This window comes from Rhincodon typus, chromosome 19, assembly GCF_021869965.1.
Source record: "Rhincodon typus isolate 14 chromosome 19, sRhiTyp1.1, whole genome shotgun sequence".
Taxonomy (NCBI): domain Eukaryota; kingdom Metazoa; phylum Chordata; class Chondrichthyes; order Orectolobiformes; family Rhincodontidae; genus Rhincodon; species Rhincodon typus.
Window position 1 is genome coordinate 19,537,604 of NC_063350.1, and position 13,670 is coordinate 19,551,273.

At 39.9% G+C, this 13,670-nt stretch overlaps 1 protein-coding gene across 2 annotated transcripts in view; it reads left to right on the top strand.

Annotated features, from left to right (window-relative positions):
* The first annotated feature begins 1,205 nt into the window (after positions 1 to 1,205).
* LOC109933200 (myosin regulatory light polypeptide 9) overlaps positions 1,206 to 13,670 on the top strand; it is a 35,403-nt gene continuing 22,938 nt past the window's right edge. Inside the window, exon 1 of one of the 2 annotated variants that reach the window (XM_020532262.2) lies at positions 1,206 to 1,468. The gene's annotated coding sequence lies outside the window, so the exon portion shown is untranslated. Of the gene's footprint in view, positions 1,469 to 3,989; positions 4,105 to 13,670 lie in introns of those variants that run through there. The other variant, XM_020532195.2, reaches the window with a different exon arrangement.

A 13,670-nucleotide genomic window follows, 5' to 3' on the forward strand; every position in this document is an offset into this window, starting at 1 on the left:
AATCTAGTCCCATTTGCCAGCATCTGGCCCATATCCCTCTAAACCCTTCCTATTCATATACCCATCCAGATGCCTTTTAAATGTTGTAATTTTACCAGTCTCTACCACTTCCTCTGGCAACTCATTCCATACACACATCACCCACCCTCTGCATGAAAAAATTACCCCTTAGGTCCCATTTAAATCTTTCCCCTCTCACATTAAACCTATGCCTTCTCGTTTTGAGCAACCCCCCCCCGCGACCCTGGGGAAAAGACCTTGTCCATTTACCCCATCCATGCCCCTCATGATTTTATAAACCTCTAGAAGGTCACTCCTCATCCTTCGACACTCCAGGGAAAATAGCCCCAGCATTTAATATTTTAAGGCAGCGGTAGTTACATCCTTTACTAACCAGGAAGCCAAAGGGAGTGGGTGTTGACACACAGGAAAGTGGATTGAAGGCTACAGTCAGAACAGCCAGTAATTTTTTGACTGGTGGAGTAGGTCTGAGCTGTTGAATCGCATCCTCCTGCTTCTAAATTTCATGTAGCTCTGTATACTTATACACTTTAGCAAAGTGACTCGATAAGGGTCGTGAGATTTGATGTTATCACTTTAATTATGAAATACTGCAGTTAATTATAGATGTAGCTTGCGAATTCTGATTGAAATCTTTGTGTTTAGTTCAGACTTCAGAATTCAAACTATTCTGCAAGGTAAAGTTACTCAATGGATAAATCTACTGTGGACAATCAAAGCCAATGCTTCGATAAAAAAAAACACATCGAACAATCATTTTGCATAGTTTTTAAACTCACTCTGAACATGTTGATTAGATGTTTTAAAATGAAGTGAGATTGGTTTGAGGTTGGTAAGTTTGGAAACGCATTCTTATTTGCTAAAATGTCCGGTCAATTAAGTCCTTATTGTACATATTGTACAAAATCCGCTTGTTGAACATTTATAAACTGGACCGCAGTTTGTATAACATATTACTAATTATTTATTCTAACAGCGCTTTTATCAAAAACTTGCTAAATCAGTCCTAATTGCGAATATTATAACGTACACTGTCTTGTTAAATTCAAAGTTTCCTGACACAGATAACAAAGTTGGTGGAGATGGCGGCTAATTGTTTCTGCTCCATTCCCGCCGGAAGGGTGGTAACAACGTTCCCTTTCACTGACTCAACAACTAGAGTCAATCATAGTGTTATCTACGGCTAGCTGAAAGATTGTGGATTGTAATATAAAGCTCGAAGTGAATTCGGTTCTGCACGCTGATCAGTGAAGGCGAAATTGTAACCGATTGTTCTCGGAGTTTTTGCTCGGGTTTTGTTTTTGAACTTCCAGCACACAGCAGCAGACTCTGTGTCCTGAATTGATCCATTCATTAAGTCGGTCGGAGTTCGATGCTCTGAGGTGTACTTTACCATTCTGTGCACGGATCAGTTTCCAGGCTCTCATCAGATCGGGTATCTGCTCATGTAAGAATGAATAACCTTAACCAAATCGGACAATGCAGTATCAAGGACCGGATATAGGAACATCAAAACTGAATTTCACAAGATTGCTTGAGATTGAGAGAGGAATTGTAATATAAAACTCCTTTAGTCAAAGATAGGAACCTCAAAATTGTAATCACTTGATGTCAAGAATGGTCCAAATCTAAATAGTTTCTTGTCATGTTTTCAGATTATTTCCACACCTTAAATGGAATCAGATTCCAACAGTGTCACTTTATTTATGTATGCATCAGTTCGAACTATTGACTTAGCATAGCTTCAGGGAAATTTTTTTTAACATTTAGAGCGTTTTGAAACAAACTAGTACATTATACTTTTAAAAATCTTTTCTGATATCAGATTTAATATTATATTAAAAACAAGCAGAATTTATTTAAATTCCTCTTTACATTAATAACAAGTGCAAAACTAGGAAGCCAGTGTGTAGACATCCTACTAACCCCAATGTAAAAACAGCCAATAAGATGTAATCCATGCAATCAAAATTGGCCTTTGCTTATATAGAAAAGATATGTGATGCAAAAGTAGGCTTTTTAAAATTTATTTATGGCATGTGGTCACTGACTGGTCCACCATTATTACCTATTCCTAGTTGTCCTTAGGAAGATACTAGCATGCTGTTGTCTTGAACCACTACAGCCTATCTGGTGTAGGCAAAAACACAATGTTTGCAGTTCCAAGATTTTGACCCAGTGACAGTGAAGGAATGGCAATATATTTCCAAGTCAGGATGCTGGGTGGCTTGGAGAAGAAATTGCAGCTGGTGATGTTCCCATGCATCTGCTGCCTTTAGTTATTCTCAATGGTACTGTCAGAGATTTGGAAAGCGCTGTCTAAGGAGCTTTGGTGAATTTCTGCAGTGCATCATATTGGTGGTACACACTGTAGCTACAGAGCATCAGAGGAAAGAGTCATTTTTTGTTAATTTGATACCATTCAAGGGGGCTGCTCTGTACTGGATTAGTGTCAAATTCTTGAGTGTTGTTGGAGCTGCATTCATCTAGGCTATTCCAACACACTCCTGCCTTGGGCCTTGTAGATAGTGGGCAGGCTCTGGGGACTCAGGAGGTGAGTTACTTGCTTCAAGGTTTAAGCCTCTGACCTGCACTTGTAGCCACAGTATCTATAGACTAGGTTAGGGAGAATAGTGAATTGTGAGGATGATGCTGATTGACTTCAGAGGGACATTGACAAATTGGTCACATGGGCAGACATTTGACAGATGAATTTCAATGCAGAGAAATATGAGGTAATGCATTTTGATTGAGGAAACACAGGGAGATGATACAAGCTCAATGGTACAATATTGAGGGGAGTACCGGAGCAGAGGGCTCTCGGGGTTCACCTGCATGATTCTTTGGAGGTGGTCAGGCAAGTTTAAACAGTTGTTAAGGCAGCTTATAGAATCCTGTGTTTATCATCACAGTCATGAATTATAAAAGCCCAAGGAAGTAATGCTATGCCTCTACAAATCATTGGTCAGACAACATTTGGAGCATTGTGTTCAGTTCTGGGCACCTTATTGAAGGAAGGATGTTTAGGCCTGGAGAGAGTTCAAAGGAGATTTACAAAAACAATACTAGAAATGAGGGACTTTAGATACGAGAAAAGATTAGAGAACTTGGGTTATCCTCCCTGAAGCAGAAAAGATTAGGAAGTAATTTTATTGACATGTTCAAAATTATGCACAATGTTGACAGGATAAAGAAGGACATTCTATTTCCACTAGTTAGTATGTCAGTAACTAGGGGTCACAATTTCAAGATTGTCAGCAATGAGAGCTAGGAGTGAGATGAGGAGAAACTTCTCTGCTCAGAGAGTTCAGAATCCTGAAGGGGGAAGGGAAGACGGGTTTAGAAGTGAGATCATGCTGGAGATGCAGAAATAGTGGGGGGTGACCCATTGAATGGTGAAGGCTAGTGGAGTGGAAGGAAAGGACGAGGGGATTGCATTCAAGAGCATGGAGAAGAGAGAGCAGAACATTGGGAAATGAGACGAACACAGTCAACAGTCTTATCAATCATGGTAGAAGAGAATTGAGGATAAAATAAGACATTGGAGAAAGTGGTTGAAAGGTAGCAACATCAGAGTAGAAGTGACTCAAAAATGCATCTTGGATGCATCTGATTTCCAGTTTTTTTTGATTTATTTTATATTTCCAGCATGTATAGTAGTTTGCTTTAATAATCATACCATATCCTTTTAAAGCAAACAGGACATTTTGGTGTTATATTAGTCTGTGAAGCATAACTGTCTCTGTGGTACATTTCTACATTACAAAGACTGGCTTGGCTTGGCTTCACTGAACAGTTTCAACTATATAAGGCATGTTATCTGTTTGTGTAGATTTCCTTGTGCTAATATGCCAAAATCCATTGTACAACAAGCTATTTGGCAGGAATCCAGTCAGCATTTTATTTCCTTGTATGGACAAATGCCTGGAATGGGAGGGGAGGGAACTTAAACAGCTGTCACTAGACATTGGATGGTGTGAACACATGACTTGTACATCAGTTTAGGCAGAGCAAAAACTGGCATTGCTCTGGCACTTTATACTTGAAGAAAATTTTGTATTTCTCATCTTTTTTTGAATACAGGTAAGAAGTATTTATGGATATAGTATCTATGGATATAATTGTAAGTTATCAATATTTAGCACTTTCTCGCTGTTATACTGAGTTGGGAGAATTTTTAACTTTAGAAACTGCAGTCTTGTGTCAGTTTGCCAAATATGCATCTTTAGAGGAAGCAATACTAAAGTTAACTTTACAGGACAACTCAAAGACTTGTGAAAGGGGACACCAATAAGTACATAAATAGAAACAGATTTTTTAAAAAATAGGATTAGCAAAATGTTTTTACTACAAAATTAGAGCATTGATTTGAACTTGAGAAATGCTTGGGCGGAAACAGTAAGCAGTTTTACAAAATTTAAAACTCATGGATAGTTGAGAAATTTGATGGTCTTCACAACTGTTAATCTGTGTAAACTGTAAACTCATTCATTCATTAACTATTGGTTTTACTCTATATAAACATGTCACATTGGAGAAGATTTTCTCTGTTCCTTTTATAGTGGCATCAAAAGACAACAGGAAGATTTCTTGCAGCAACGTACTTCTGACTATGCTTGATACTGTTATCACGGGACTTTTCTTTCATTGTATGGAATAGTTAGTTGACTTTCCCCATTTAAGGTTGCAGATTTATGAAAGAAAGCTAAAGGTTATTATTTATTTTTAGCATGTTGTCAGCTTCTACTATTTAAATGTTGAAAAAATTTGTTGTGTAATCCCATGAGTCCGCTCTGTGTAGTTAGTGATTACTACATTCTTCTGGATAAAAAAAACTGCACATTTGACAATGATTACAGCAATGTTATCTCCAGGCATTGGTCTGGTAATCAGTCTAAAGCCAGAGACTATTGCTTGCATTCCTGAGCTTCCAAGGAGCATAAACATTTCATTGCAAAGAGTGGTTAGCTTGTTAAATGAACTGTGAACTTTTGGGTAGATTTCACTGGGGCGGTTTCTAAGCCGGTAAACAAGATTTCAAAATGGCTAAGAAATGAAAAAAACCTTCTTGGATCTAATGAAAAACACATTAACTTTATTCCCACATGGCAATTCTGAGCAAGGGTTAACATGAAAATATTAGCTGAACAAAATGGAGTTGGTGGGAGTTGGTTTCAAATATCGGTCAAAGTCAGAATAACAAAAACAACCTGCACTTGGGTATAAATAGCATTGTTTTATAGCAACAAAAGCTGCAGCGCCTTAAGATTTAAAAGATACCACATATAACTAGACAAAAGACATTGCACCATTTATTGCAAGTCCCAAAGCAAATTTTTTTACTGAAGCAAAACCAGAAAATGCTATAGATACTCAACAAGTCAGACAACATATGTGGAGAAAGAAAGAATGTTAATCTTGTAAATCAATGACTTTTTGTTTTATCATAACTCAAATGTTCTTCTCTGAAGGCATTGCTGATGTTAAGGTTCAGCTTCAAAGATGGCAGCCATGCTGAAGCAAGCTTTATCTAAATGTCTATTCACAAGTGAATGTCAGGAAGATATCTGACCAAAAGAAGCAATTCAGTCAAGCCCAATTCTAATATCCACACATTGGAAAAGGCACTTTATAGCAAGCAGGTCTAATGGGTCATTTTCTCTTTCCTTTGTTTTTAATTCCATTACTGGGGATTTGGTTAGCTTATTTGGCTGGATAGCTGGTTTGTGATGCCAAAGGTGTGGGTTCAGTTCCACACTGACAGGTTACCATGAAGGACTGTCCTTCTCAACCTCTCCCCTTGCCTGAGGCATGGTGACTCTTGGGTTAAAACACCACCAGTCATCTCTCTCTAATGAGATATCATATTAAAAATGAAAGAACTGCGGATGCTGTAAATCAGGAACAAAAGCAGAAGTTGCTGGCAAACCTCAGCAGGCTGGCAGTATCTGTGAAGAAAAAGTCAGAGTTAACGTTTCAGGTCTGATCCTTCTGAGGAAGGGTCACCAGACCTGAAATGTTAACTCTGACTTTTTCTTCACAGAAGGGACTGCCAGCCTGCTGAGATTTTCCAGCAACTTCTGTTTTTGATCTGTACCATACTTCCCCTACTGTCAACGTTCGCATTTACAGCATAGATTGCAGTTCAACCTGGTCTATTTTCATGTTCATGCAAAATGGTTTACTTTAAAACTGAGCTATTGGGAATCTATTTATTGATTGATTCCTGTTTATTCATTTATTCTTTCACGAATATGAGCATCTCTGACAAGGCTAGCGTTTGTCGCCCTAATTACCAAATTATAGTGAACCACTTCCGTGAATTGCTGCAGTCTAGCTGGTTTTGCTACATTCACAGTGCTATAGGAATAATTGCTTGTTAATACATAATTTGAATATTGCTTGTTGCAAAAAGTTGAAGCTTTTTGTCTTGCACTCACCAGGATCAGGACATGAGAAACAGACTTGAAAAAGGGACACCAGTTTATACAATGTAAGAAGAGGGTGCTAGTTGGTTGAGCCATCATTCACATGGAGGTGCAGCAAGAACAGTTAGCGGTCAATCTTAGCTCTCGTTGCAGGAAGGTAGACTCCAATTATATAAGGTATTGTCATGGGAGCGCAGCAGAGATTGGTAGTTCCCATAACCCTTTTCTTCCATGAAAAAGATGTAATGTATGTCAACCTCCTCTTAGACTACATAAAAAAGGGTCCTGTGTATTAATATATGTAGCTACTGACATGCAGAAATGCATCTCATTGTGAGCCTGACTAGTGATCTTAAATTGATTTCCAATGTAATTATTAGAAAAGAATTTTATTCCAGACTATTTAATAAATTATTCCAAACAGCAGAATCTTGTATATGGTGGACTTACTGTTCTGAAACTTGTAAGCATGGGCTGGTTGGACATGATCAGCATTCTGCCTGCTTTAAATGGTCAATGGGACTTGTGGTTTATTTGGGTTTACCAGACATACCTGGCATCACACTGCCACTGAAACTCATATATCACATAATTCATTTGTGTGGTAGGCAAAATGCCATTTTAGGCTTGACCTCAGCATTCTGTGAGTGGAGAAAACCATTTGAGTTTATGTGACACTTTACCTTCCAGGAAATCTGAATAGATTGGGGACCATTCAGAGCTTAAAGGGGTGGGCATAGGCCCTTTCATGAGTTTTGTGATATACTGCAAATGACGGTTTGATCAGGGTAGCCATTATCATGCAGGACAGTTTTCATAGACTCTGTCTTGGCACCAAGCTTACACAGTGGAAAGATGGTTAGGACTCTACTCACAAGGATGCCAAATAAGATTGATCTTGTAGTGTGTGGAACAGTAAGAATAATAGTGCATATGTTAACCAATGAATTTGGATTTTGGTACATGATAGTAGGGAATACAGGCAGATTTCTTGAGTAATATGTGGAAAGAAAGACCATTTGATTGCTCAATTTTAATGGCAATTTTGAGCACTTGAGTTTATTAAGCAGTGTAAAGAAATTCTTTGCAGCTACAGATTCAAGGATCACAAACATGTCATTTACGTATCAGAAGAATGGAAGTGAGAGGCTAGTGGTCAAACAACCAAAGACATGTTTGTCATGGTAACCAACAAAAATGTTAGCAAGAGGCGATACCTGAAGATGCTCTTTAAACCTTACATCTTTGGTCAAGGTTTTTGGTCACCTGTTCTAATATCTCCTTCTGCAGAGGTGTCAAATGATAAAGTCAGAGATAGAAACAGACCCGTCGGCCCAACTAGTCTGTGCTGACCATGTTGCCAAACTAAACTAGTCCCATTTGCCTGCATTTGGCCTTTGTCTTTCCAAACCTTTCCTATTCATGTCTTTATCCAAATGTCTTTTAAATGTTGTAACTATATCTGCATCTATCACTACCTCTGGCAGTTCATTCCATGCACAAACCACTCTCTGTGTAAAATAACTTGCCCCTTATGTCCTTTTTAAAATGTTTTCCTCTCACCTTAAAAATATGCCCCCAGTTTTGAACTCCCCCAGCCTAGGACAAAGACTCTTACTATTCCTATTCCTATCATCTGTGCCCCTCATGATTTTATAAACCTCTATAAGGTCACTTCTCAACCTCTTCTGCTCTAGTGAAAAAAAACCCAGCCTATTTTTATAACTCAAACCTTCCATTCCCAACAACATCCTGGTAAATTTTTTCTGAACCCTCTCCAATTTAATAATATTTCTCCTATCACAGGACAACCAAAACTGCACACAGTATTCCAGAAGAGGCCTCACCAACGCATTCTGTACAACTTCAACATGATGTCCCACTCCTATACTCAAAGGTCTGAGCATTGAAGGCAAGGGTGCTAAATGTCTTTTTAACCACCCTGTCAACCTGTGACACAAATTTCAAAGAATTATGTACCTGAACCCCTAGGTCTCTCCATTCTACAACATTACCCAAGACCTTACCATTAATTGTATAAGTCCTTCCCAAAATACTTTAAGGGGGTTATGTATTGATGTGACTCTGTTGCACATGATGGTTTTACCTGATGTAGCAATTCTTATGTTATCTTCCATAACATAAAACATAACATAACAGGCGACTGTCTGTGTGGAGTTTGCACATTCTCCCTGTGTCTGCGTGGGTTTCCTCCGGGTGCTCCGGTTTCCCTCCCACAGTCCAAAGTTGTGCAAGCTAGGTGGATTGGCCATGCTAAATTGCCTGTAGTGTTCAGGGATGTGTAGCTTATGTGGGTTATAGGGGGATGGGTCTGGGTGGGATGTCCCAAGGGTCGGTGTGGACTTGTTGGGCCGAAGGGCCTGTTTCCACAATGTAGGGATTCTATGAGATTCTATGAGAACATAAAAAAGGGTTCAGATATCATGGTATTAAAGAATCTGACAGATGTTTATTACGGCTAACCGTTATACACAAACAATAGATTAAAACAGAGGAGCATGGAGCAGCATGTTTCTAGTGGGTATCATGCTTTAAGATGGAGAAGGAGACCTTTAATATCTCAGGTCACATGCTATGATACATTTATAATATTATAAACATGTCTCTTAAAGGTATAGAAATATACTGGCAGTGATACTTAATACAACATCGCCCTTTTTACAAAGTTAGAAAGTGATCCCAAACAGATATACGTGCTCATTAAAACAAACAGAAATTGCTGGAGAAACTCAGCAGATCTGGCAGTATCTGTGGAGAGAAAGCAGAATTAACATTAATGTTTCGTGTCACTTGACCCTTCTTAAGAACTATATGTTCATCTACAGTACTGTACTTGTAGTTGTTAGTGTGACTATGATGTGATTTGGTTCACTCTCCACTTAGTACACATGTGTTGAAACAGTTTGCCAGTGTATTGAGTCTATTGTCTTATGCTATTTAACAATTTAGCCTTGACAATGAATAAACTGAAATTAGCCCTCAAGCAAGCAAATTTGGTAGAAATTTAGTTCACATACTGAGCACGCTGATAAAAGTTATAATCCTGTAAATGTGCTGCCTATGTTACAGTATAGTTAACATTTTCTATACATGCTTGAAAACTATTTCTTCAAGATGAATTGGACCAAACGTTTTAGTTAAATAATTCATGTATTGTAATATGTGATGGCATAATCCTTTGCAGAACATATGTACATGCAATGGCATAAATGACATTGGTTCAATTTTCTCTCCTTTCCACTGCATTCCAGATTTCAACTCTGCTCATGTGTGAGGCATCACTGAGGCCTTATGATACTTGACAGCTATGGAAAAATTCAAAGGGAGACTCATGCCCAATTTATTCTTGCTCACCTCCCAGACTATCTTCAAATTGATTGATTGTTTGTTTTCTTTCCTCGACTTGAAGTGTGGCCTGAGGTGATATGGAAGGGGGAACTGGAGAGAAAGAAAGGATTTTGGTGCTGACAATGAAATGCAATTAAGAGATGCAGAGGGTAAATAGAGATCTAAGTACATTGAGGTTGTGTTACCCACTGATCAAATATGTTTTTTGGCAAATTATAGTTATTTTTATATTGCGGGCAGCAGGTATACTCTTCACCCACATATATGCCGAAACAGTCCAACCAGTTTTCCTGTAAATTAGCTGCAGTGGTATTTTATGCATGCACAGACAGGCATGAACGTTTAGGCCATTTTTAAATGTGTGAAGTATTTGTCATGACATGCACTGAATGTGACTTGAATATAAGGAATATTGTGCTGCTGCTGGTAGATCAGTGTGCTTATAGAAAGATTGGCAGCAATCATGCAGAACGAGTGAAAACTTTGGCGATTACCAGCTTGCTGTACAAAACCTGCATGTTGGCAGCTGACTGCATAGACACAATGTAAAAGCAGCTGAAGTGATATTAGGTTCTTCCATAGCAGGTAATAATTTACATTACTTACTTACAAATGAAATAAACTAACACAAGGCAAATTTTATATATTAATATATGGTAGGATTATGCAGGTAAGCAATACAAAGATTTGTTTGAAATGACATTCAGATCTTCAAACCAATTATGACATGGGTATTCTTTTTGTAATTAACCTAAATGCATGCCTCATTAAATCCAGGTAATGTGGGCGTGCATGCATAGTTTCACTGTTTACATTTAATAACCGAAAGGTTGATAGTTGTGATTTAATGGACTCAGTAAGACTGTTTGTAACATGCTGCACTAAAAAAAATGGTAAATTAAATGGTAAAACATAAACTCCACCTTAGAACTTCCCACATGATAAGTTAAAATCTGTTCAAACTTCTCATGAAATTCATGTAAAATTCTTCCTAATGAAGGTAGGTTTTCATTGTATGGCATTGTAGCAGACAGAATAGATGGGAATGTGAGATAGTAGGAACTGCAGATGCTGGAGAATCCGAGACAACAAGGTGCAGGGCTGGATGAACACAGCAGGCCAAGCAGCATCATAGGAGCAGAGAGGCTGACGTTTCGGGCCGAGACCCTTCATCAGAAAAGGGGGAGGGGAAGGGGGTTCTGAAATAAATAGGGAGAGAGTGGGAGGCGGATAGAAGATGGATAGAGGAGAGGATAGGTGGAGAGGAAACAAACAGGTCGAAGAGGCGGGGATGGAGCCAGTAAAGGTGAGTGTCGGTGGGGAGTTAGGGAGGGGACAGGTCAGTTCAGGGAGGACGGACAGGTCAAGGGGGCGGGATGAGGTTGGTTGGTAGGAGATGGACGTGCGGCTTGAGGTGGGAGGAGGGGATAGGTGGGAGGAAGAACAGGTTAGGGAGGCAGGGACGAGCTGGACTGGTTTTGGGATGCGGTAGGGGGAGGGGAGATTTTGAAACTTGTGAAATCCACATTGATACCATTGGGCTGCAGGGTTCCCAAGCGGAATATGAGTTGCTGTTCCTGCAACCTTCAGGTGGCATCGTTGTGGCACTGCAGGAGGCCCAGGATGGGCATGTCGTCTGAGGAATGGGAGGGGGAGTTGAAATGGTTCGCGACTGGGAGGTGCAGTTGTTTATTGCGAACCGAGTGTAGGTGTTCTGCAAAGCAGTCCCCGAGCCTCCGCTTGGTTTCCCCGACGTAGAGAAAGCCACAGCGGGTACAGCGGATGCAGTATACCACATTGGCAGATGTGCAGGTGAACATCTGCTTGATGTGGAAAGTCTTCTTGGGACCTGGGATGGGGGTGAGGGAGGAGGTATGGGGGCAGGTGTAGCACTTCCTGCGGTTGCAGGGAGAAGTGCCGGGTGTGGTGGAGCTGGAGGGGAGTGTGGAGCGGACAAGGGAGTCACAGAGAGAGTGGTCCCTCCGGAAAGCAGATAAGGGTGGGGAGGGAAAGATGTCTTTGGTGGTGGGGTCGGATGGGAATGTAAGTTGTGGAGAGGCAGCAACGAGGTTTCAAGGGGATTTAGACAGACTAGGTGGGTGTGCAAAATCATGCAGATGGAATATAATGTGGAATCATGTGAAGTTAACCATAGTCATAGAGATCTACAGCACAGAAAAAAGGCCGTTCAACCCATCTTATCTGCGCCAGTCAAAAACAACCACCTAACTATTCTAATCTCATTTTACAGCACTTGGCCCCATAGTCTTGTATTCCTTGGCATTGCAAGTGCATGTCTGAATACTTTGTCAATGTTATGAGGGTTTCTGCCTCTAACACTCTTACAGGCAGTGAGTTCCAGATTCTCACCACCTTTTTTGCGAAAAAGATTTTCCTCATATTTTCCCTAAACCTTCGGTCGCCAGTCATTGGTCCTTCCATTAAGGGGTAAAGTTTCTTCTTGTCTACCCTATTTATGCACCCCTAATAGTTTTATACTTCTCAATCATGTTCCCCCTCAGTCTCCTCTGCTCCAAGAAAGCCAACCCCAGTCTGTCCAGTTTCCTTCATAACTGGAACTCTCCAGCCTAGGCAACATCCTGGTAAATCTCCTCTTGACCGTCTCCAGTGCTATCACATCCCTCCTGTAATGTGGATTTCTTAAGTGTTGGCAGATTGGAAAGTTTTGATATGCAAAGGGATCTGGGTGTCCTTCATTAGTCACTGAAAGCTAACATGCAGTTGCAAAAAGCAATTGGGAAGGCAAACATTATATTATCCTTTGATGTAAGAAAATTTGCAGATTGGGTAAAGCAGTGTTGCTGTAATTGTATAGCAGTGCAGTGAGAACCCACTTGGAGTATTGTGCAGCATTTTGCTGATCTTAAAGTGATGCTTGCTATGGAGGACATATAATGAATGTTCATCAGGTTGATTCCTAGAATAATCCTATGAGGACAAATTGAGGAGACTGGACCTAAATCCTCTAGAGTTCAGAAAAAATAGATAATTGAAGTGGACAATGCTCATTCAAGGCTCAATACAGCAGTTAGAGAAATGATGTCTTCCCTGGCTTGGAGAGTCCAGAACCAGGAAATGGCATACCTCTTATCCTGAGGCTATTTAGGACTGAGACATGGAGGAATTTTTCACTGAGGGTGATGAAACTGTCAAATTTTCTAACCCAAATATCTGTGGAAGCTCAGTCATTGGGGTGTATTCAATCGTCAATGGTATATTCAGAGGTCAACAGGTTATTAATGATATGAAGGGATATTGGAACAGAGCAGAACAATGTGTTAAGTAGAAGATCAACCATGATCTTTTTAAATTGTGGAGCAGGCTCCTATGTTCATGTGACTATTCAACAGTAACACAACATTGTACAATATCCCAAGATGCTCCATTTTTCACACTGGTCCATGTAAAATGCTTGATTAACAGATTGAACTTCATCTGCTCCTTAAAACCAAAGGGAAAAAGAGGAGAATGAGGAGAAGAAATTTCAAAAGAGAATTGCGGAACTTAATGCCTCAGTAACTGTAAGCAAGGACATCAATATTGAATCAGTTAAACCCCAGGGATGTCCGAGAGGCTAGAATTGGATGAGCACAGATATCTTGTGGTATTCTAGAGTTGCTGGAGTTTTGGGTATTGGGAGCAGCAATGCCATTGATGGATTTAAAAACTAGGAAGATCATTTTAAAATTGAGGCTATGTTAAATCGGGAACCAAAGTAAGTCAGGGAGCATAGGATTGATGAGTGAACAGGACTCAGTGCCTGTTAGAACACAACAGTTTTGGATGATGTCGAGTTTACAAAGTAGGTTGTTGGCCAGCACCCAGAAATGC